This window comes from Dama dama, chromosome 31 (genome assembly GCF_033118175.1).
Source record: "Dama dama isolate Ldn47 chromosome 31, ASM3311817v1, whole genome shotgun sequence".
Lineage (NCBI taxonomy): Eukaryota > Metazoa > Chordata > Mammalia > Artiodactyla > Cervidae > Dama > Dama dama.
The window spans coordinates 22730477-22755449 of record NC_083711.1 but is presented as its reverse complement, the minus strand read 5'-3'; the positions used below and the strand labels follow the sequence as shown (position 1 = coordinate 22755449).

General features: G+C 34.4%; 1 non-coding gene across 1 annotated transcript; it reads right to left on the bottom strand.

Moving 5' to 3' along the window:
- Positions 1-23729: 23729 nt before the first annotated feature.
- LOC133050246 (U6 spliceosomal RNA) lies at positions 23730-23836 on the bottom strand. Its single transcript, XR_009691564.1, has one exon. It is a non-coding gene; the product is annotated as a U6 spliceosomal RNA (small nuclear RNA).
- Positions 23837-24973: the final 1137 nt, after the last annotated feature.

The window sequence follows — 24973 nt, the reverse complement described above, 5'->3', positions numbered from 1 at the left end:
ATAGCTTTACAGTCCAAGGGACTCTCAAGGGTCTTCTCCACACCACAGTTTAAAAGCATCAATTCTTCAGCATTCAGCTTTCTTTATGGTCAAACTCTCATATCCATACATAACTACTGGAAAAGCCATAGCTTTGACTAGACAAACCTTTGTTGACAATGTAATGTCTCTGCATTAGTGTGGTCAAATGGGGGATTTCCTGCCAGCTCAGCAGTAAAGATTCCACCTGCCCATGCAGGAGACACTGATTTGATACCTGGCTCAGGAATATTCCCTGGAGAAGGAAATGGCAACTCACTCCAGTATTCTTACCTGGAAATCCATGGACAAAGGAACCCAGTGGGCTACCATCCATGGGGTTGCAGAGTCAGACATGACTTAGGAACTAAGCAACAATAATTGGCAAATGATAATATATGAAACCTGGTGTATTTAATTTTCCTTGAAATTATTTCCATTTGGAAGTTTGTAATGTGTACCATTATGATTCAGTAAAGGTTTTGTCTTTCAGAATGACAGTGTGTTCTATTACTTAGCAATAATTTTTGTATATGTATATACTTAAGAACAATTATTAACCTAAAGTAAAGCTGCTAATACTCAAATTTTCAGTATAGTAGAGATTATCTGAATAATTTGAAGCTATCAGTAAGCAAGGAAAATTGCATTTTTGGGGAAATCTTACTTATCCTATTAGATCATAGGACAGAAATTAAATTTTCATAAATATAGTAAGAAGTATCAAAGAATTAAATTATTTGATTAGGATTATATATTCTAGGGACTTTTCTGGAGGCTCAGTGATAAAGAATCCACCTGCCAATGTAGAAGATGAGGGTTCAATCCCTGGATGGGGAAGATCGCTGGAGAGGAAATGGTAATCCACTCCAGTTCCAGCCTGGGAAATACCATGGACAGAGGAGACTGGTGGGCTACATTCCATAGAGTCAAAAAAGAATCAGACATAATTTAGCAACTAAACAACAACAGCAACAACAAATATTCTAGACTCTGAGAAAGATTTAATATTGAAAGCCTTATACTGAAATATTTTAGTTTTAAAACTTAGTAATTTGAGTGAAGTCATTTTATACCTGCTTAGCTCCACAAGTTATTATTGGCTATTGTTTTTTCTCAAAATCTTTTTAGAAGACTAAGATGTATTCTTCATGTAAATAAAGCACTGTGTTCTGTTTCTGTCCAGATAGGGCTTCTACCCAGATCTTTCAAGGGATTTAATCTTTAAGATAAAATGTTGATCTATTTGTATCCTTCTCTAACAGAGCAACCACATGACCTAGCTACTTTAACTACAATACATAAATTGTTTTTTTAGAGTAGACTTACTTCTTTTATAATAGATAAAACTACTCATGAAAAACATTTCCCTAAAATATCTACAAAATAAAATATGTACAAACTTTTCCTAAAATATCTACAAAAATTTTTGTATAAAATAGTTTAATGTTTAATTAAATAATTCAAGCAGTTAAAATCAATTTGTTGTTTAATTTTGATTGAAGATATTTAATCAGCAGTTCTTTTTTGACACTGGATTATTTTCCATATTTTTTATTCAGAAAAATAAAGTATGTGGTTTGATAATGTTATAAATATTTATGCATTCTTATTAACTTATTCAGTTCAATTCAATTCAGTCACCCAGTCATGTACAGTTCTTTGTGACCCCATGGACAGCAATACACCAGGCTTTCCTATCCATCACCAACTCCCAGAGCTTGCTCAAACTCATGTCCATCAAGTTGGTGATGCCATCCAACCATCTCATCCTCTACTGTCCCCTTCTCCTCCTATCTTCAATCTTTCCCAGCATCAGGGTCTTTTCCAATGAGTCAGTTCTTCATATCAGGTGGCCAGTATGGAGCTTCAACTTCAGCATCAATGAATATTCAGGACTGATTCCCTTTAGGATGGACTGGTCGGATCTCCTTGCAGTCCAAGGGACTCTCAAGAGTTTTCTCCAACACCACAGTTCAAAAGCATCAATTCTTTGGCACTCAGCTTTCTTTATAGTTCAACTCTCACATCCTTACATGACTACTGGAAAAATGATACCTTTAACCATATGGAACTTTGTCAGTAATGTTTCTGTTTTTTTAATATGCTGTCTAAGTTGATCATAGTTTTTCTTCCAGGGAGCAAGTGTCTTTTAATTTCGTGGCTGCATTCACTATCTGCAGTGATTTTGGAGCCCCCCAAAATAAAGTCTCTCACTGTTCCCATTGCTTCTCCATCTGTTTGCCTGAAGTGATGGGACAGATGCCGTGATCTTCGTTTTTTGAACGTTGAGTTTTAAGCCAACTTTTTTACTCTCCTCTTTCACTTCCATCAAGAGGCTCTTTAGTTCTTTTTAGCTGTCTGCCATAAGGGTGGTATATCTGAGGTTATTGATATTTCTCCCAGCAATCTTGATTCCAGGTTGTGTTTCATCCAGCCTGGCATTTTGCATGATGTAATCTGCATATAAGTTAAATAAGCAAGGTGACAATATACAGCCTTGACGTACTCCTTTCCTGATTTGGAGCCAGTCTGTTGTTCCTTGTCCAGTTCTAACTGTTGCTTCTTGACCTGCATACAGATTTCTCAGGAAGCAGGTAAGGTGATCTGGTATTTCTATCTCTTGAAGAATTTTCCACAGTTTGTTGTGATCCACACAGACTAGGCTAAAGACTTCAGTGTAGTCAGTGAAGCAGAAGTAGATGTTTTTCTGGAATTCTCTTCCTGTTTCGATGATCCAGTGAATATTGGCAATTTAATCTCTGGTCCCACTGCCTTTTCTGAATCCAGCTTGAACATCTGGAATTTCTTTGTTCACCAGTTAGCTTTTAAAAATTAGCTGATTAGCTATAAGAAATACCCAAATCATTGTATCTGATGACTACTAAAATGATAATCCTTCTTTTTCATATAAAGTCCCCACTGAGATACATGAAAATATTTTCCACTAATCAGAAGAATAATCTGACTCAAAGATTTGTAGGCAAATTTTTCATGATGTATCAAAGGGAATGTTTTGATAAATTGTTCATAAGCATCTGTTCATAAACTCTACCTCAAGTGTCTAGCTAAGGTATACATATAATAAATAACTATAAAATATACATAAAATTTTGTAATAGTCCCAAATATAAAAGTTAAGAGATTAGCATGTGCCTGAGGCTGATCTCATGTAGTTGGTTTTTGAACAGCAACAGTCTTGAAAACAATGAGACTGACAAGAAAGAGAAGGTCTTGGACAATCTTCACTCCCAACTTTATTTGTAGGAGAGTAAAATGTCACTCACTTGGGTTGCAGGTGATTGGCAAGGATAAAAAATTCATTAGAATGTCTCATTTGGGTTTTATAACCAGCAGAATTCAGACTTCACTTAGTTTCTGTATATCAGCTGCTGGGAACCAGCACACGAGATCCCACCCATGACAAGGTTGTGAGGAGAAGACCTGACAAGCAAGACAGATCAGGACTTCAGGGATTTCAAAAAGCTGCCCCAGCGCTCACCTTAAAGATGATCTCTTGTCTTTCTGATGCTTGCTATATTAGACTACTCCCTAATTTCTGTGACATGGGTAGAAGGCCTTCCCCAATCTCTCTCCAAACAGAATCAACTTAGAACTTTAATCAATATGTCTCCCGGACAGTGGTATCCTGTAAGATTATCCAGGATGAAAGGAGCGTTTCAATTTAGACCCCTTTGCTGACATTCTAGCCTGCTTGGCAAATACATACTAATGCACATGACTACTCACAACACCTTAATCATAAACAACATAAAGAACCTGATCACACAAAAGGCCCTAATAGAAACAGAGCCCTTCAGGAGGTGAGGAAGCCCTATTAGAGAACATAAAAATATTATTCTAAAAGTGGTTAAAGATTTAGAAAAATAAGTGTTTAGAATTGTTAATTTTAACCAGGAATGCTAAACAGGGGCTGCCTCACCAGAGCTGCAGAGTCTTTGTGTTGTAAACCTTTTAGATAAATTTAACTGATAACTTCTGCAAAAGGACTGACCTTTGTGTTCATTAAAGAATAGATTACAGAAACCAGCTTTGTATTCACCTAGGTCATAAAATGTCAATAGGCCCCAAGGCCAGAAGTTAATGTACAAGACTCTCACAAAGAAGTATGCAGAAAATACCTTGGTTTCATGAAGGATAAGCTGATGTAATATTAAACTATCTTCCCCTTAAAAATGTACTAACTTAGAAAAAAAAAAAAAAGTACTAACTTAGAATATAAAAGCTATGGTAAAAAAATAAAGATTTGCCAGATTCTGCTGCACACCCCCAGTCTGGTCTCTCTCTGTCTGTCTCTCTCTCTCGCCGACGCCATTCATCCTGAGGGTACCCCTGGATCCTGCTGAGGCTGGACCCCAGCAATCAGCCACATTAAATTCTTACAATCTGGCTTTAAACAAGATGAACCATACTTGTTCACTAATCCATTGCACATACTGCCATTTCAACGTGAAGTACACATATAAATAAGAATACCCATATAAAAAGGGTACAGACCTTGTCTTTGAAGGTCTCAGAGGCTAACAGAAGAGAGGAATCTTCCTGAGTACTTTGGTATTAGAATGAAATAAGAACATGTATATGATACAAAAGAGCAGAATAAAATGAGGTGTACTTAGAGCTAGGTATGTGTTTGCTTTTTATCAAGGAGATATCAATTTGAGATATAAATATGGAAGCAATCATAAAATATTGGATAGTTAAAATCTTGTTATACAGAGGAGTTAGTGCTTAAAAACATGTTTTAATATTATGGGCAGTGAAAGGAAATGAACATTTAGTTCTCTTTGCTACGAGCTTAGATTTCAACATGGACACAAAATGGTTTAAATAAAAGATAATTTTTTTTATGTTATTCGTACACTAAATCAGACTATAAAACCAAATAATGAATTCAACAGATATTTTAAGTGGCTCTCATTCATCAGTAGAGTGGGAAACTTGATCTATGTAAGAATATCAATAAGCACAGCAGGTAGTCCTAATTGTGTCAGGTGCCTGGAAGCCATAGTGGTGGTGCCTGTAGAGTGAGAGGATTTCTTGTGCTGGGCCTGGTTGGAAGTCTCTGATTGGATTAGGAAATCTATTATCTGACATTACAATGCAACTTAATCTTCTCCAAGCCCCTATATCTACATTTGAAGCTGTATGTTTCTCTTTTTCCTGTAACTGAGAATTAAAGATCACTATTTAGTAAACATTGAATAAAGAGTTGGTACACAATAGATATCTAATAAGAGTAGGTTGACTTGAATTATAGGTTATCTCTCCTGTGTCTATAGGAGAAAGAAATGGCAACCCACTCCAGTATTCTTGCCTGGAGAATCCAATGGATGAAAGAGTCTAGTAGGCTCCAGTCCATGGGATCACAAAGAGTTGTACATGACTTAGTGACTTCACTTTTACTTTCACTGTGGCTAAATGTTTGCCTTAAAATTAAGTAGAAAGATATTTTAAATTATACATTTCAAATAGCATTCGTTCATTAGTGCCTTAGGCATATTCATTTGTTTAGATGTATAAAGCTGTTTAATTGTCATCATATTTATTCTAGTGTGCTGGAATAAGAGTTAATAGAATTTTGCAGTGTCTTATGATTAGAATATGGTTAGAGCATATGGTGTGGAAAAATATCCTAAGTATCACATGTGTTCCTTTTAAGACATGATTGTTGTCTTTCTGGAATTAGATGAAAGGAAATATTATAGTCACTCTTCTTACTTGGGTTTTGTTTTCCCTCAAAATTTCATAAGAGTTAACAGTTTGTCAGGCTAGGGAAAATGAAATGCAAGTAATTTGTGTTTAGACATGTTTTCTATTTTTCTGCCTTCATTGAAGAAGCTTTCACCAAGTCTTAACAGATACAGTTGCTTGCCTGCAGTTGAAATTGTAATAGGTCTCTTGTCTAAACATATTTTCACATGTCATATGTCTTATCCTGCCTAGGTCAATAGATACACAATCACTGTAAAATTATTTGTTGTATTTCAAATGAATTTTATGAAACTCAGATATTTGCTGAGGTTGTTTTAGCTTCTTTGTTTCGTATGAAATTTCAGTATTTTTGTCTTCAATACTTGGAATTTTCATTAGCTTACTTTTCCTGGCTGTTTTCTTATTTTATGATAAATCAAACATATTAGAATTTATGTGACTAAAGTTTTTCAGATCAAAGTAAGCTGCAAACTACAGCAAGATGTGAGTGCATTTTGAATTGATTTTTAAATCACTATTGAGATATTAAGCAATTGTTCTTTATAATATTTGGAACTTCTGAATTTTCACTTGATGTCATAGGTGGGTTCCACATTTATATTTTGCTTATAGTGTATATGGATTATAGAAGGGGCTTCTCTAGAATGTAATCAATTTCTTTGGTATTATCTTCTTGATTTCCCCATGAAATAAAGAATTTTCCTTTATCAAGAACATCAGTAAAACAATAGAATAAAAGAAATATGCTTATTCCAAATAGAAAATAATGAATTAGCTCTTTGAGAACTTCATGCTCATTATAAATCTATCTCCATATTAATCCAGAATGCTCTTAGTAATGCTAATCATCGTACAAATTCTACACTTTCTTTGGAGGAGTCTTTACCTTTGACCCATACATAACTACTGTATTATCTTTCTACATATTTTCACAGCTTATGTAAATGTTCTTTTGTTTTTATTCAATTTTATATAAGCAATTCAATTTGTTTAATTTCTATTTATTTTCATTACTTTTAACTCTTTATTAAATAAACTTTGTGTTTAATAAGTCTATAACATTTCTTTATATATGATGACATATGTTAACACTATTAATAACGTGGAATGATTATTTAGTGAATCCATTATGACAATTATTCTCAGTACTCCATGAGGGCTATAGAAAAATTAGGAGACATAATTATTTTGGTAATGCTGAGAAAAATAAAACAGCTATTTTTAGTATTTTTACTTATTTTTAGCATTTTTAGTTATTTTTTGTTATTTTTGTTATTTTTAGCATCTGAATTTGGCTAGAAGCTCTCAGTTTTCTCTGAGTTTCCAGTCTACCAAAAAAGGTAGAATAGTGTTTTGTTTAATAACACAGAGGAGTTTTGTTGAAAGGTGAATGATAGTTATAAGATGCATGAGTACTGTAAATACTACCTGTTATAGACTGCATATTTTTGTCTTCCCAAATTTGCATGTTGAAACCCTAATTCCTAATATGATGGTATCGGGAGGTGGGGATTTGGGAAAGTAATTAGGCATGAGAGTGGAACCCCCGTGATGGAGGTGTCTTTATGGTCAGAAAGAGGAGAAATTTGCTTTTCTCTCTGTTCGTCATGGGAATATTAAAAGGAAGGCAGCCATCTGAAAGCTGGAAGGAGAGAATTCACCAAATGCCAGATCTGCCCGCACATAGAATTTTAACTTCCCAGCATCCAGAACTATGCTAAATAATGTGTTTTTTTTTTTTTTTTCTCCAGTCCATGATAATTTGTTGTAGCAGCAAGAGCAGACTCATACACCACCAGAGAGTCAAAGCTGAGTAAATATTTTTTTAGGAGTTGCAGAGTTAGAGGCTATAAAAAAGGAAGATTTGAAATGTGGTAAAGCAGTATTCTTATTATACCCTGTGTGTTATGGGAGCGTAGTTGCCTCTCCTATAATAAATTAAATTTATTTATATTAAATATTATATTAAATATTAGCAAAAAATGAGTAGTGGCATTACATTTTACTTGCTATAAGGTTCACCAATAAGCCCAGAATGCAGTATTTATTGGTGGACATGAACATTCATGGAGGTCCTAAACTACTGAAGTAGGAGCATGACTTATAGCTCAGAATTAATTATTTGTAGACCTATTCAACTTAGGGATGGAGAAGCACCTAGGAGCTCTGGGAAAAAAATATGGAACTGCAGAAAGTAATAGAAAGGAATATGTGGCCCTTCCTGTGAGAAAAAGTGGTTTCCCCACAGGTATGACTGCTTTATCTAGATATAAAGAAAAGAGCTCATAAACAGGGTCTTGCACAGAGAACCACAGGCTTCCTGAGTGGTGCAGTGGTAAAGAATTGGCAATCCACTCCAGTATTCTTGCCTGGGAAATCCCATGAACAAAGGAGTATGGCAGGCTCTAGTCCAGGAGGGTCACATAGAGTTGGACATGACTTAGCGTGCACGCGCACGTGCACACACACACACACACACACACACACACAACCATACTGACTCAAAATCCTGCTGTGGAAGTTACTGGTCCTATTAAGAGTGATGTGTGAAATCTGGATCTTTTGATGAGGGTCCTGGAGATATTTATTGAAAAAGTAACCTAGCATCCAAACTAATACACTTTTTTTTTTTTAATTGAAGTGTAGTTTATTTACTATGTTGTGTTAATTTCTGCTCTATGGCAAAGTGATTCATTTATACATACATACATGCATATATATATATGCATGCATGCTAAGTCGCTTCAGTTGTGTCTGACTGTTTATGACCCAATGGACTTCAACTTAGCCAGACATTCCTGTCCATGGGATTCTCCAGGCAAGAATACTGGAGTGGGTTGCCATGCCCTCCTCCAGGGGGTCTTCCTGACCCAGGGATCTAACCCACATTCTCTTACAGTCTCCTGCTTTGGAAGGCAGATTCTTTACCACTATCGCCACCTGGGAAGCCCTTTTAAATATTCCTTTCCAGTATTGCTTATCACAGGATATTGAATATAGTTCCCTATGCTATACAATAGGACCTAGTTGTTTATTAATTCTGTATAAAATGGTTTGCATTTGCTAGCCCCAGACTTCCGATCCTTCCCTCTCCCTTGGCAACCACAAGTCTGCCCTCTACATCTGTGAGTCTGTTTCTTTTTATATAGATATGCTCATTTGTGTCATATCTTATAGATTCCACATATAAATGACATCATATTGTATCTGTCTTTCTCTCTCTGACTTACTTCACATTTAGTATGAAATAATGCCATTTGCAGCAAATGCATGGGCCTCGGGATTATCATACTAAGTGAAGTAGGTCAAGCTAGTTCACTTTTGAGAATAATATGGGAAGTTATTACTATTAATGATTATGCTAGGATCACCAGCATGAACCAGAACTTTACTGAGCAACCTATAATCTATATGCATTCTAAATTTAAAACATGATTTCTTTCCTCCAAGTTGAGAAATAATATTTAAGCAAAGGTAGAAAAATAATCTTAATGAATTCAGTGAAATAATGTTGAACAAACAAGATCAAGAAACTCTTAGACATAACACATTTATTTTTGACTCAAGAACCATATGTCCCCAAATCAGGTAACTTACTTAATTTGATTAAAGACTGCATTGGCTAGAACATTGTGTATCCTGTGTAAAATCAGGAAGCTTACAAAACAGAGTGATTTAGTTGATGAGAATCTGGAAGATTGAGGGTCCTTCTTCATAATTAAGATAATTCTCAGCATAGCCCTCAAACTGTGAGATTAAACAAAATTTTATTGAAATGCCAAGAACTCTTTACTTGAAAAATAACATAGATTGCCCAGTCCATATTTTGAAAGTAATAAATAATCTCTCTGCATCTTGATTTGTAAAGGAACTATGGTTCTGTATTATGTTTGGCAGTAGAAGACCATATTGGAATAGTCTCCCTAAAACAGAACATTTCCATTGGGCAATTCACATGTGTAGAAAAATAAATACTCTGATACCTAGATAGTGGACAGAAATTGAGGTTGGTATTCAGTTCTGAGTATGAAACTGGGAGCACTTGTGCTAGCAGATAGTGGGAAAAGGCCCTCACATTTGATAATGGGTAGTAAAGTAGCTTCCAGTTTAGAAAACTACTGCAAGAAGGTATTGGAGCTGCATCAAGCCAATATTCTAAGCCCCTGAAAAACTAGAATGGGGTGAAAGTGAAAGTCGCTCAGCAGGGTCTGACTGTTTGTGACCCCATGGACTATAGAGCCCATGGAATGTTTCAGGCCAGAATACTGAAGTGGGTAGCCTTTCCCTTCTTCAAGGTCTCCCACATTGCAGGCGGATTCTTTACCAGCTGAGCCACGAGGGAAACGCTAGAATGGAGTATTCCCTCAGAACAGAATATTGAATGTTCAGTATTCAACGACGTGATCCCAGGAGTGTATCTTGTTTTCTTTATCAGTGTAGAACTGCTGCTATTATTATTACTATTCGCATCTTGCCCACTAAGGATAAAAATTATACAGACTGACAAGATAAAATTTGGTAAAGAAATAACCGGAAATGCCCATAACCCTTCTGTGCCATAACAATAGAGACAACACATTGTCTCTATTAACTAATTCCAAGATGTTTTTAGTAATGAAGTATATCTTCTCATCCTTTTATATGTTAAGGGATTATACAGCAAAAAATATGACACATAGGCAATCAGATATAATTTTTTTCAATTTATTTTTTGAATGTTAATGTTGATAAATATCATGAACATGAAGTTGGAGAGGGGGCAGTGGGTCACATTACAAATGTGGTTTGAATACCTGTCTGCTAAATACAATGGGAATGCTGGATTAGTTGTTAAATGTTTAAGAAAGTCTTTAAACTACACCGGGTGTTAAAATTCTAGAGTTTGATGTTTCAACTTCAGCAAATACTTTCTGAAATGAATTTTAATACTTGCAGTTTTCTCTCCTTCCTTAATTCACTTGTTTAGGGAGGTCATAATCTGTTTATAAATACAGAGCCTCTTGTGCCTGTTCAGAATCATTAGTGCATGAAGAAAAGCAAAAATGAAAACATGATTTAATTTGTCAAGTACACTTTTTTACAACTCATGAATATTGAAAGAGAAGTTTAATCTTATTTTAAAATGAATAACTGTGATTAATTTCCTATTGTTTTAGTGTTCTTAATTAGTCATTCAATTAGGTATTTTCTGTGAAGTTATATTTAAAATTTGACTTCAGAAGAGTGTTTTCAGTATATTTTATATTAGCATAAGAATGTAAGGCATTTTGGAAAACTTAAAAAAAATTTGCCAAATGTTGTCAACTTTCAATTTATCCTTCCATAGAAAGAACTATGTCAGTTCAATTTTGTGTTTTTTCTTATTTCAAAGTAAATTTATTCTTTATATTTTAACTTAGAAGTTTTTGATTGTAGAAAAAATGGATTCTATCTAGTTCTAAAGGTTTTTATTTATGATAACCCTAAACTTGCTATTTTATTAAGATATGACTGGTTTAATTTTAATATGAAAGCACTTATTTTAAATATACTATCTTAGGAAATGTGCAAAAATATCTTAGATGTTGTTAAAATGAAATAAGTAAGGTTTTAATTAAAAACCCTTATGTTCAAAGTTTTGACAGCTTATGGTGAATTATGTCAGATTCGGGATCTCCAAAGAAGATTTAGCTTCTGGACCAGGGACCAGGCTTGATCACTCAAGAGCTTTTGTGTAGCAGTTTTATTAAAGTAAAAAAGGGACAGAGAAAGCTTCTGACACAGACATCAGAAGAGGGACAGAGAGTGCCCACCTCGCTAGTCTTAGCAAGGGAATTATATAACTTTTTAATTGGCCATTACAGTAAATCAAGATCTTCTCTGGTGGCTCAAGATGGTAAAACATCTGCCTACAATGCAGGAGACCCGTGTTCAATCCCTGAGTCAGGAAGATCTCCTGGAGAAGGAAATAGCAACCCACTCCAGTATTCTTGCCTGGAAAATCCCGCTGATGGAAGAGCCTGGTAGGCTGCAGTCCATGGGGTCGCAAAGAGTCAGACAGGACTGAGCGATTTCACTCACTCACAGTAAATCAAAAGAATGTCTCAAGGTCCTAGAGACATCTTACTAGACCCACTTCCATAATTTACATTTTAAGATGACAGGATTAGAACTAACAATACAAAAATTTTACCAGACCCACTCCCATAATATACATTCTAAGATAGCAGGATTAATCAGAAGGTTGTCGGGAAGGAGAAACTGTCCTCAGGCAGGATACACTGTTGTTATACAATCCTTAGTACAGAGTTTAAACTGAGTTGTTTGTTGGGTAATCATCAGTTCTGGGCTTAAAGAAAAAAATATTTTATACGACTAAGACTAAAGAATGTAAAAAAAAAAAAAAAAAAAGTTTGTCCTTTCCTCCTCCTTGAGAATTCCAAACCCTTATCTCCGAGAACCCCAGACCCCTTTCTCCTCCTCTAGGACCCTGGATTTCCTATTGACCTGCCTAGGAATTGACTCTCTCAGTTTATTTATTATATGCAATTTAAATTGTGTATAACTTAAATGATATATATTAAAGAAAAATTTACCACATTTTTTTTAAACTAGAAGTTTATTTTGTGTGAAGATTAGAAAATAAGCATTTTCATATTGTAAACCTTAAAGTATAGTGAAGTGAAGTTGCTCAGTCGTGTCCAAACTTTTCGACCCCATGGACTTTAGCCTACCAGGCTCCTCTGCCCATGGAATTCTCTAGGCAAGAATACTGGAGTGGGTTGCCATTTCCTCCTCCAGGGGATCTTTCTAACCCAGGGATCAAACCCAGGTCTCCCACATTGCAGGAAGACGTTTTACCATCTGAGCCACCAGGAAACCCTGTAAACCTTAAAATATGTACAAACAAGCCTCTTCTCAAGTTCCTTTAAATAAACTTGTTTGGATCATAAACTGTAAAAAAAAAAAAGTTCTCATTTTATTATTTTTGAAATGAATGCAGTTTGAGCTTTTTTTTTTTTTTTTTTGGTATGGAATCACTTTGTAATAACATATCTCTGTATTATGGAATAATGTTTTCCCTTACATTATATAATATAAGGATACTGATAGTATTTCTAAGTTTTGGACAAATGAGTCTTAAGTGTGCTCTTTGTAAAGTCATTTGACCATATAACCCAGAAATACATTATTTCAATACACCTTTAGCAAAATCAATATATCTATGACTAAATTATGAGGATAATTTATCAAGGCTATTGCATTTTTAACTGTCTATGAAAAATTTGCACAGGAGTTGGGTCCATTACATTATGATAGCATATAAATGTATAGTAAATTAGATATTTCTATTTTATTTTAGTTATGGCATTAATCCTTAATGTTATTCCTGTAGGCAAGAAGAACTTTTAAAAAAATTCATAATGCTACTTTTAAAAACAATAAATTATGTTTTAGCTTATTATTTAGCTTGTTTATTTAGTATAAAGTCTAATCACTACATTTTATATCTACTTGCAATAACCATAGTTGATTATTTCAATAAGAAATGAGATTTTAACCATACAAATGTTAATTTTCCCAGCTGAAATTTTAACCCAGCTCAATGCTAAAATGCAAAAGTGGAATGATTTTGACAGGTGAAAACATGCAGTAGTTGCAAATTATTCCCAAGAGTTTTAATGTCAAATAAGCCCACACAAAAATAGTTTGGCAATGAAAAATTATTTTTTCACGTAATTTTTTGTAACAATATTCCATTATATATATATATGCATATATATGTACGTGAAATTTCTTTTACTAATCTAAATAGTTTTACATTTACAATGATTTATATGTTAGATAAATTTCTTTACCTATAATTTTTCTTTTGTTTTAAGAATTTCCTATTGACAATCACATATTGTTATCCCATCTGTTGAATAAGCACAACTCGACAAAGAATGGGTTAATAATCGATATCTTTCACAAAAACATGTAAGACCAAACTCAAAATCCTCAAATCTATCTTCCATTTCTTGACATGCAAAGGTGGTAAATGAAGATGCCCACTCATTTCTTAGACAACAGATTAACTTGTCCAGGGCCTTTGACACCCACATTTCCACACCAGGTATAAGATGATTGCATAGCCATCATCTAATTGGCAAGGAATCCTTGACAATGCTGTAAGTCTCAGGATTTTCCTGTGGTCATTGCTGTTGCCAGAGTCACATAATCCTCTGTCCCAAACTGTGTAACCATAGTACTCCTAAGCTTCTGAAGGTAAAGTAAATAGGTCTGAGAAAAAGTCTTTTCTGTTATCCACTCACTTATTCAGGCAAATCTTAAATACTTAATATAAATAGCTGTCACCCTTCTTAAAAAAAAAAAAGAAAAAATATGTAAAAATATGTTGGAAATGTTTGGGGTGGTGATACAAAATCAACTTTGATATATAGCTGTCAAGAACTAGCCACAAGCTAGAATTCATTGACCCAAACATCATGATTACATCATCTCAAGCTATTCTCAAATTCATGAATTTCACTTTGCTTATCTTAACTAGTTTCTTGCACATTCTAACCTTTTCTTTTCCTTGTGTTGGAATTAGAATATTTGGAAGATCTTTAAACTTAAAAATTAACAAGCAGTTGTACTTTTTGAGATTTGGCAAATATTTTAAATCAAAACTAAACTTTTGATGGATGCAGATGTGTGTTCAAATAAGAATGATAAAATTTGTATTATTAAAATGAAGATTAGCATCATATGAGAAGAAAAATGTGTAGCTAACATTTCAGAAGGAATTTAAAAGCACTTATAATTTATACTGCTGTGTGTTAAAATCTCAAGCTCTAATTTAAATGTTTTCAATGTTAACTGATTTCCTATAATAATATAATATAATATAATAATATAATAAGCATTTTTTTTTTTTGCAGCTCTTTGTAAAGTAGTGTTATCCTTAGCATACAGAATGACAGATTTTAACTGGTATAACTGGGCTATCAACTGAGAATCTGAAATATGGAATCCAAAATAATCTACTGAGATTTTTCATGTCATATTTTTGCCTCAAATATGTGATTTCATCAAATCATTTTAAACAGTTTCAACCTTAGATACAATATCACATTTATTTTACTTGAGACATTATAAAAATGCAAACATCAAATTTTAACATCATGTTTTTGTTTTAAGAGACTCTTTGTCATTGTTTTAAAAATAGTTATGTCAAATTATTTCAAAGGTGACTAAGTTATGAATGGATCACTGCTGCTGTTAGTTTGGGATTTGTTTTCTACTGACTGTCTTACCTACATTACTTCAATTTCAATATATTTATCATTGTTTGGGTAATAATATGCAACAACTTCTTATTTTACCTTCTGTTGATTATAGATTTATTTCAGTGTTTTCATTTTAATTCAATTTAAAAATATTAAAGATAGAATTTTAAAGAATTCTGTGTCCTCAAACCAATTAATCAGTAATAAAATATATTCATAGAATTATGTGTTGTATACTTTATGCAACTTATATCTCTACACTAGATACTACCAGGATTCCCTTGTAGCTCAGCTGGTAAAGAATCCTCCTGCAGTGCAGGAGATCCTGGTTCAATTCCTGGGTTGGGAAGATTCCCTGGAGAAGGGAATGGCTGCCTACTCCAGTATTCTGGCCTGCATAGTCCATGGAGTCGCAAAGAGTAGGACAAGACTGAGAAAATTTCGCTTTCTTTCACACTAGATACAGTTTGATGCAGCGAGTGCTGCCCGGTGCTACGCCGCTGCAGTCATGTCCAACTCAGCGCGACCCTATAGACTGCAGCCTGCCAGGCTCTTCTGTCCACGCGGTTCCTCAGGCAAGAATACTGGAATTGGCTGCACGCCCTCCTCCAGGGGATCTTCTAGACCCAGGGATCCAACCCACATCTTCTGTGTCTCCTGAGTTGGCATTGGGTTTTTTACCGCTAGTGCCACCTGGGAAGCCCTCTATGTAACATGCTGTTATACAAAAGTTGACATAGCAAGAATGTGGCTCAGAAAAGCTAATTATCTTGTCCTTTGTCAAATTCTAGTAAGTCAGAAAGTTACTTTTCATATTCACATCTGGTTCCATATCCTTTTATAATTTCATGCAATTATACTATCCAGCACGCCTTGAATAATCTGATCTACCCATATAATATTTGTGGATTCTATTCTGTATTATAAAGCTTTACTATCCAACTCTTCACCACAGTGGCCTATATAAACAAGAACATCCCCATTGAACCTACTGGTGGGAGATAAATGAAAATCCTATATGCTTTAGAAATTTTAGAATTTAAATAGCATATAAAGCAAAACTTTGCATAATTTCATGAAATAACTATGTTACCAGAGCTTTCTCACTTCTCCGTTTCACATCTGGGATTCCCAGTCATAGCACAATTCTAAAATAATACATTTGCTTTTATAATTCTGTAATGCTCCTTTCTTTTATTTAAAGAATGACGTTATAAAATTTAAAATGAATGAATTATTTAATTTTGTCTTAGTATTAGAGACATTTTAGAATATTAGGAACAGATAGGTGACAGAGACTTTTACAGTTGTCAAATATCCATTTATTCCATCTCCCTTGATTCTCCAGTCCTTTTAGATTTATTCATGTGATAAGTTCTGTGTTGTGGACATTGATAATAAGTGTGTTATTCCCAGATGAAGGCATTTAAGACCTAGTATGTGACCCTCCAGCATTCTTTTCCTCTGCTTTGAAGAACTTTGCAATTGTGTATTGACATAAAATACTTATGGATAAAGCCTGGAAATGAGCAAAAACAGAAATTTATAGTGACATGCCTTGAAAATTTTAGAGTTGCTATTTTACTGCAGTGTAACTTAGCTTGTTGACTCATAAGGATTTTTTGTTGTTGTTTTTATAGATTACATTATTGTGTTTGTAGCAGAGAAAAGCTATTTTCCCTCTACCCATCTTAGGTTTATTTGGTGGAGCCCTGAGAATTGAAAAAGATCAACAAAAGAGAGAAAACAAAAACAAACAGATGTTTATTAACATGTGCATCTTCCTGCACATGACCTTACCCAGGTGTGAGTAACTCTTAGTGGTGGTCAGAACTTTGGGATATAGAGCATCTCAATGTAAGTATATTATGTCTTATTCTTGAACATACAGAAATTCTGTTGCCACAGAGAATAATTTTCCCATCATTACACAACAGTGGTGTTTATTTTAAATCTGTTAATCACACTCAGTTAAATTGGTCAGGAGTTTTTAAGGCATGAAATAACTGAAATGTCCTATTTTAAAGGACTTCTTTATTTACTTACTTTTTGTTCAACTATTTATTTAATCAAATCATTAGAATCTTTTAAACTATTGATTGAAGGCATATTTAATCGCATTATGGCAGGCAGATTCTTTACTAGCCACCAGGGAAGCCCCTGAGTTACATGCAATATTTCCAGGAAAATTTTAACTTAGTTCTTTGGAAGTAAATATAGAGCTTCATTTGTTTTTTTCTGAGATTCTTGAGGAAATTGAAAAACCATTCAGTTGCTTGTAAACCATTCAGATTTCTTATGAAAATAAAATATATATCATCATCTAAACAAATTTGTAAATCTCATCATTTAAAGTGATGTGAAGATAATTTGAAGAGAAAGGATATGTTTATGAGGAGTGATATGAAAGGTAAGATCAGATAATGCTGAACTGTGCCTACAGATCCTTTAGAAACTAAAACTCAAGCTAAAACTTTCATGTAGCTCCACTGAGAAAATATTTTATGAAATTCATTTGTACAATGATCTAATTAAAGATTAATTTCTAATTTTTATGGCATCAAATATTCTCTTTTCTTAGACTGAGACAGAAGAGAGATTTTCACAGAAAAGTCATCATAATTCCAGGAAAGTTGAAGGTGTGTGACTCTTAACAGGAATGTTAATTTATGTGCGCTTACTCCAAATAGTTGTATTTTGTCTAATTAAATTATTACTAATTTATATTCTAGATTATAGTCAACTGAACTGTAATCCTTTCATTACTAGTTATATTTTATAGGACATTAACACCCAGATCCACTTCTTAATTATTGTGCTTTCTTTTGCTGTATAATTTTGTAAGATTTGTATAATCATCTTTTAAATATAGCAACAAAGCCCTTCCCTGTAATGACATTTAGCATCCTGTTAATATTTCATCATGAGGTCACAATCAGGTGCTTCTCTGCATATTGCTGCAAACAACCTTTCCTTGGATAATATTTATACCTATCACATATTGGTATTAATATGAGCCCTTGGCCTGTCACAGTAAATAGTATTTCTGGTTTTCTTAAATGATCAATTTCAGACTAGGCTATTCTCCAAAACCATCATGACTTGGCCTCATAATTCTTCTGAGTAATCAGTCTTCCAGGAATGAACTCCCTGCATAAAAGTTCAGTGCACCTTTGATTCCATGCACTTATTCTTTTGGAAAAGGTATTAATACTCTCCAGTCACTTGAGCACCATTTGTTTTTATAGAGTCACACAGTGGTTGCATATCTTAATGCAAGAATTATCATGTAACCTTAGGGTAAAACAAGTAAATAAGTAAACATTAAAAGTACGTAAATAGGTATAGGGTGAGTTTGTTTTTTTTTAATAAGCTTTTGATTTCTATACATAAATACCTCTTTTGTCCCCGCCCTCTAATGTATCAAGTTATTCCTTGAGACTAAAATATTGCCCTTTTTTGACCTTATTCCCTGAACCTTAGTCAGGACTTCTTAATTTCTATAGACCAATAGGCCAGTGCTGCATACTTGAATTCTCTATTAATGATTGCCATACTTCCAATAGTGCATGAAAAATTTGCATTCTACTGCAGAAATAGTTATGCTTTTAGAGAAAGTTTACCTCATTTGTTTTGAATGTTGCAAAAATCAGTGAAGTCACAAATAGAATTGGAATTAGCTAAAGCTGTGGTAAATTAAAGATTCAATACACAAATATTTATTTTTTAAACATTGAGGTGCACTTTCAAGCTGTTTGTTGATTGTGTTTACATAGTTAAATTTGCTTAACTAAAAAAAAAATATATGGAATGCATTCATAAGTGGGTATTTTAAAATGTGGATTTTAAATCATCACATGAAAACTTTGAAATGTAAGAAAAAGATGGCCTAAACTAGGCCAGGAATGTTTCCTTCAGCCTTGAAAGCTGCTTGGTTATGGCCCACTCTTTGTGACCCCATGGACTCTACAGTTGTTGGAGTTCTCCAGGCCAAAATACTGGAGTGGATAGCCTTTCCCTTCTCCAGGGGATCTTCCCAACCCAAGGATTGAACCAAGGTCTTGCATTGCAGGTGAATTCTTTACCAGCTGAGCCACAAGGGAAGCCCAAGAATACTGGAGTGGGTATCCTATCCCTTCTCCAGGGGATCTTCCCGACCCAGCAATCACACTGGGGTCTCCTGCACTGCAGGTGGATTCTTTACCAACTAAGCTATCAGGGAAGCCTTCTACCCTATGTAGAAACAAATTCCTAGTGTTGATAAATTTGGTTTAGAATGAAACTAGTATTTTAACAATGATAATATTCTTCATGGCTAAAGAACCTTCAAAAAAATTTGAAGAATTATCATGTACCATAAAGCAGAGTTAAAGAGTGAGGGTCTATTCTATTCTGTTTGTTTGTTTGTTTCACTTCATCTTCCTTCTAAAGAAGACACTCAAAAGTAAATATAACTCCAAATATTCAAAATCATCAAAGAGTTGAAGCTAGTGTTGTGCTGGTAAAAATTTTGTAACCATATTTCTGATATAAATTTTATCAGATTTTACCATTTTCCGTTGTTTCGTATATAATTCCTATGCATGACCAATTCCGTGCAAGCAGCTTGATGTCTCTGCAAAGTTGTGGCAAGATACTTCAAATGGGTTCTCATGAGAAGAGAAGCATCCACTGCAGCCCAACACTGGATGCAACCATGGTGCAAATTCATTAGAATATTACTGTGATGGCTAAGGGTGTCATTAAAAGATTCGTGTTCATTTTTTTCTAGCCGTTTACATTTTCTGAACCCCCATTTCAATGTTTATTTCATGCTCCTCTGCACTTATGTCTATTACTTCTAACATACCTTTAGTGCATTTATATATAGCATTGTGTCCTATTGGGAAATGATGCTGCTATGCAATTGCAAAAAATGCATGGATGAGAAATGGCATGGCTTTCCAGTAGCATTCGGAAATTTACATGAATCAATCCACAGTTTAAATGTGTGTGTGTGTGTACACACACACACACACACACATATATCTAAAGAAAGAAATGGCAACCCACTCTAGTGTTTTTTGCTTGGGAAACCCCATGGACAGAGGGGCCTGGCGAGCTACAGTCCACGGGGTCACAAAGAGTTGGACCTGACTGAGTGACTAAAGTGCAGCACAGCATATATATATATATATATATATATATATATATATATATATGGCATATATAACTTCAGTTATATTTATATATAACTTAGGTTGAAGTATTTTCCCAATCCTGTATTCTTCCAAGAAGAAGAGGAGTGAGTCACCTCATTCCAATGACTTCTTTCTGGATTATAGTCTTTATAAAGTTTGACTTTATAAAGTTCTGGCTCATTTGTACTTCTTAAATATGTCCTATATAGTTCATCCATCTCATTAGAACTGACTCAAATGAATTATTTTTAATGGCTGAGTAATATTCCATTGTGTATGTGTACCATAGCTTCCTTATCCATTCCTCTACTGATGGGCACCTAGGTTGCTTCCATGTCCTGGCTATAATAAACAGTGCTGTGATGAACATTGGGGTGCCCGTGTCTCTTTCAGATCTGGTTTTCTCAGTCTGTATGCACAGGAGTGGGATTGCTGGGTCAAATGGAAGTTCTATTTCCAGTTTTTTTAAGGAATCTCCACACTGTTCTCCATAGCGGCTGTACTAGTTTGCATTCCCACCAACAGTGTAAGAGGGTTCCCTTTTCTCCACACCCTCTCCAGCATTTACTGCTTGTAGACTTTTGGATAGTAGCCATCCTGACTGGCATGTAATGGTACCTCATTGTGGTTTTGATTTGCATTTCTCTGATAATGAGTGATGTTGAGCATCTTTTCATGTGTTTGTTAGCCATCTGTATGTCTTCTTTGGAGAAATGTCTCTTTAGTTCTTTGGCCCACTTTTTGATTGGGTCATTTATTTTTCTGGAGTTGAGCTTCAGGAGTTGCTTGTATATTTTTGAGATTAATCATTTGTCTGTTGCTTCATTTGCTATTATTTTCTTCCATTCTGAAGGCTGTCTTTTCACCTTTCTTATAGTTTCCTTTGTTATGCAAAAGCTTTTAAGTTTCATTAGGTCCCATTTGTTTATTTTTGCTTTTATTTCCAATATTCTGAGAGGTGGGTCATAGAGGATCCTGCTGTGATTTATGTCGGAGAGTGTTTTGCCTATGTTCTCCTCTAGGAGTTTTATAGTTTCTGGTCTTATATTTAGATCTTTAATCCATTTTGAGTTTATTTTTGTGTATGATGTTAGAAAGTGTTCTAGTTTCATTTTTTTTTTTTTTAATTTCATTCTTTTACATGTGGTTGACCAGTTTTCCCAGCACCACTTGTTAAAGAGGTTGTCTTTTTTCCATTGTATATTCTTGCCTCCTTTGTCGAAGATAAGGTGTCCATAGGTACGTGGGTGTATCTCTGGGCTTTCTGTTCTGTTCCACTGGTCTATGTTTCTGTCTTTGTGCCAGTACCATACACTCTTGATGACTATGGCTTTGTAGTAGAGCCTGAAGTCAGGCAGGTTGATTCCTCCAGTTCCATTCTTCTTTCTCAGGATTACTTTGGCTATTCGAGGTTTTCTGTATTTCCATACAAATTGTGAAATTATTTGTTCTAGTTGGGTGAAAAATCTGTTGGTAGCTTGATAGGGATTGCATTAAATCTATAGATTACCTTGGGTAGTATAGTCATTTTCACAACATTGATTCTTCCAGTCCATGAACACGGTATATTTCTTCATTTATTTGTGTCCTCTTTGATTTCTTTCATCAGTGTTTTATAGTTTTCTATATATAAGTCTCTCATTTCTTTAGGTAGATATACTCCTAAGTATTTTATTCTTTTTGTTGCAACGGTGAATGGCATTGTTTCCTTAATTTCTCTTTCTGTTTTCTCATTGTTAGTGTATAGGAATGCAAGGGATTTCTGTGTGTTAATTTTATATCCTGCAACATTACTGTATTTATTGATTAGCTCTAATAATTTTCCCATAGAGTCTTTAGGGTTTTCTATGTAGAGGATCATGTCGTCTGCAAACAGAGTTTTACTTCTTCTTTTCCTATCTGGATTCCTTTTATTTCTTTTTCTGCCCTGGCTGCTGTGGCCAACACTTCCAAAACTATGTTGAATAGTAGTGGTGAGAGTGGGCACCCTTGTCTTGTTCCTAACTTTAAGGGAAATGCTTTCCATTTTTCACCATTGAGGATAATGTTTGCTGTGGGTTTGTCATATATAGCTTTTATTATGTTGAGGTAAGTTCCTTCTATTCTTGCTTTCTGGAGAGTTTTTTATCATAAATGGATGTTGAATTTTGTCAAAGGCTTTCTCTGCATCTATTGAGATAACCATATGGTTTTTATCTTTCAATTTGTTAATGTGGTGTATTACATTGATTGATTTGTGGATATTAAAGCATTCTTGCATTCCAGGGATAAAGCCCACTTGGTCATGATGTATGATCTTTTTAATATGTTGTTGGATTCTGTTTGCTAGAATTTTGTTAAGGATTTTTGCATCTATGTTCATCAGTGATATTGGCCTGTAGTTTTCTTTTTTTTGTGGCATCTTTGTCTGGTTTTGGTATTAGGGTAGTAATGGTGGCCTCATAGAATGAGTTTGGAAGTTTGCCTTCTTCTGCAATTTTATGGAAGAGTTTGAGTAAAATAGCTGTTAGCTCTTCTCTAAATTTTTGGTAAAATTCAACTGTGAAGCCATCTGGTCCTGGGCTTTTGTTTGCTGGAAGATTTCTGATTACAGTTTCGATTTCTGTGCTTGTGATGTGTCTGTTTAGATCTTCTATTTCTTCCTGGTTCAGTTTTGGAAAGTTGTACTTTTCTAAGAATTTGTCCATTTCTTCCAAGTTGTCCATTTTATTGGCATATAGCTGCTGGTAGTAGTCTCTTATGATCCTTTGTATTTCAGAGTTGTCTGTTGTGATCTCTCCATTTTCATTTCTAATTTTGTTGATTTGGTTCTTCTCCCTTTGTTTCTTGATGAGTCTGGCTAACAGTTTGTCAATTTCATTTACCTTTTCATAAAACCAGCTTTTAGCTTTGTTGATTTCTGCTATGGTCTCTTTAGTTTCTTTTGCATTTATTTCTGCCCTAATTTTTAAGATTTCTTCCCTTCTACTAACCTTGGGGTTCTTCATTTCTTCCTTTTCTAGTTGCTTTATGTGTAAAGTTAGGTTATTTATTGAGTTTTTTTCTTGTTTCTTGAGTTCAGCCTGTAATGCTATGAACCTTCCCCTTAGCACTGCTTTTACAGTGTCCCATAGGTTTTGGGTTGTTGTGTTTTCATTTTCATTCGTTTCTATGCATATTTTTATTTCTTTTTAAATTTCTTCTGTGATTTGTTGGTTATTCAGAAGACTGTTATTTATTCTCCATATGTTTGAATTTTTAATAGTTTTTTTTTCCCTGTAATTGAGATCTAATCTTACTGCATTGTGGTCAGAAAAGATAAATGGAATGATTTCAATTTTTTTTTTTGAATTTATCAAGGTTAGATTCATGGTCCAGGATGTGATCTATTCTGGAGAAGTTTCCGTGTGCACTTGAGAAAAAGGTGAAATTGATTGTTTTGGGGTGAAATGTCCTATAGATATCAATTATGTCTAGCTGGACCATTGTTTCATTTAAAGTTTGTGTTTCCTTGTTAATTTTCTGTTTAGTTGATCTATCCAATGGTGTGAGTGGGGTATTAAAAAATATGGAACGCTTCACCAATTTGCGTGTCATCCTTGCTCAGGGGCCATACTAATTTTCTCTGTATCATTCCAATTTTAGTATATGTGCTGCCGAAGCGAGCACCACTTTGAATTTCTATGTGACTGTGATCAATCCTGTGGTCTACTCTGGATATTAGCAACTGTCTTCTTCATGGCTTGTAAGACAAGAGTTGGCAAACTCTTCAAGAGGAAAAGCAGCATGCCGAATACTGGGCCCAGTTTAATGAGTCATTCTTCTCTGTTGGATTTTCCTTTAAAATGCTGTGTGAACATATTTCTAGGATCCACCAAAACGTTCTGCTGAAAGGAAATATTCTTGAAACTTAAGGTTTATTGGCTCCATAAACCCAGCTGTGATTGAAATAAAGATTTTAGTAAATTTCCCAATGCCCTCTAAATGTGGATAGGTTCCATAAAATGCTATGGGGAAAAGGGTAATGATGCAAATTCAGACTTTGCTAGCAGAGATCATTGAAGGTTTTATATTAGAGGTCATATTTAATTTAGAAGTTAAAAATCATTCACATAAAGAGTTAATGAAATCAAAAAGAGAGTTGAGTTTGAAGGAAATAGTAGCATATGTAAGCCTGAAGAGGTTTGAGGCAGTGTGACCAGTTGCTCAATACAGCTGGAGAATAGAGTTTATTTGGGAAATGTTATTATCAAAACAATAAAGATGGGCAGTGAGCTCAGAAGGCAGATCACAGAGAGCTTTGTATATAATGATAAAAATACAGCCCTTTAGCTGTTTTCCTTAATATATTCATAATAGAAATAATAATAGTAGTAGCAGTAGTAATTATTATTATAAAAATAATTAAAAGTGTTAAGATAGCTAAAACAAGTGAATTAATTCTTTTTTTAAAGAAAGCTGAAGTTAAATGCCAAAGGACAGGGATATCTCAGTTGATTATTTTGTTTTTAGTCATTTGAAATAAGGCAAGCTGTTTAATGTCTTTGAGATTTTGCTCCTAATCTAAGAGAGTTATTTTTATTCCCCTATTCTTCTCACTAGTGTAGTATATAATGTTTTATTATGGACTAGAAGACATGAAAATATATCTAAGGAACTCCATAAATGCAAGGCATTAGAGAAATTTGTTGGACTGACAGCATGATATTTGAGTCCTTTTTATTAGGGGTTTGACTCTCACTAAAAGACAGTGAGTTTATGGTCAGTGTTACTATGTTAGATTAATTACAGAGGAACTATGCAAAA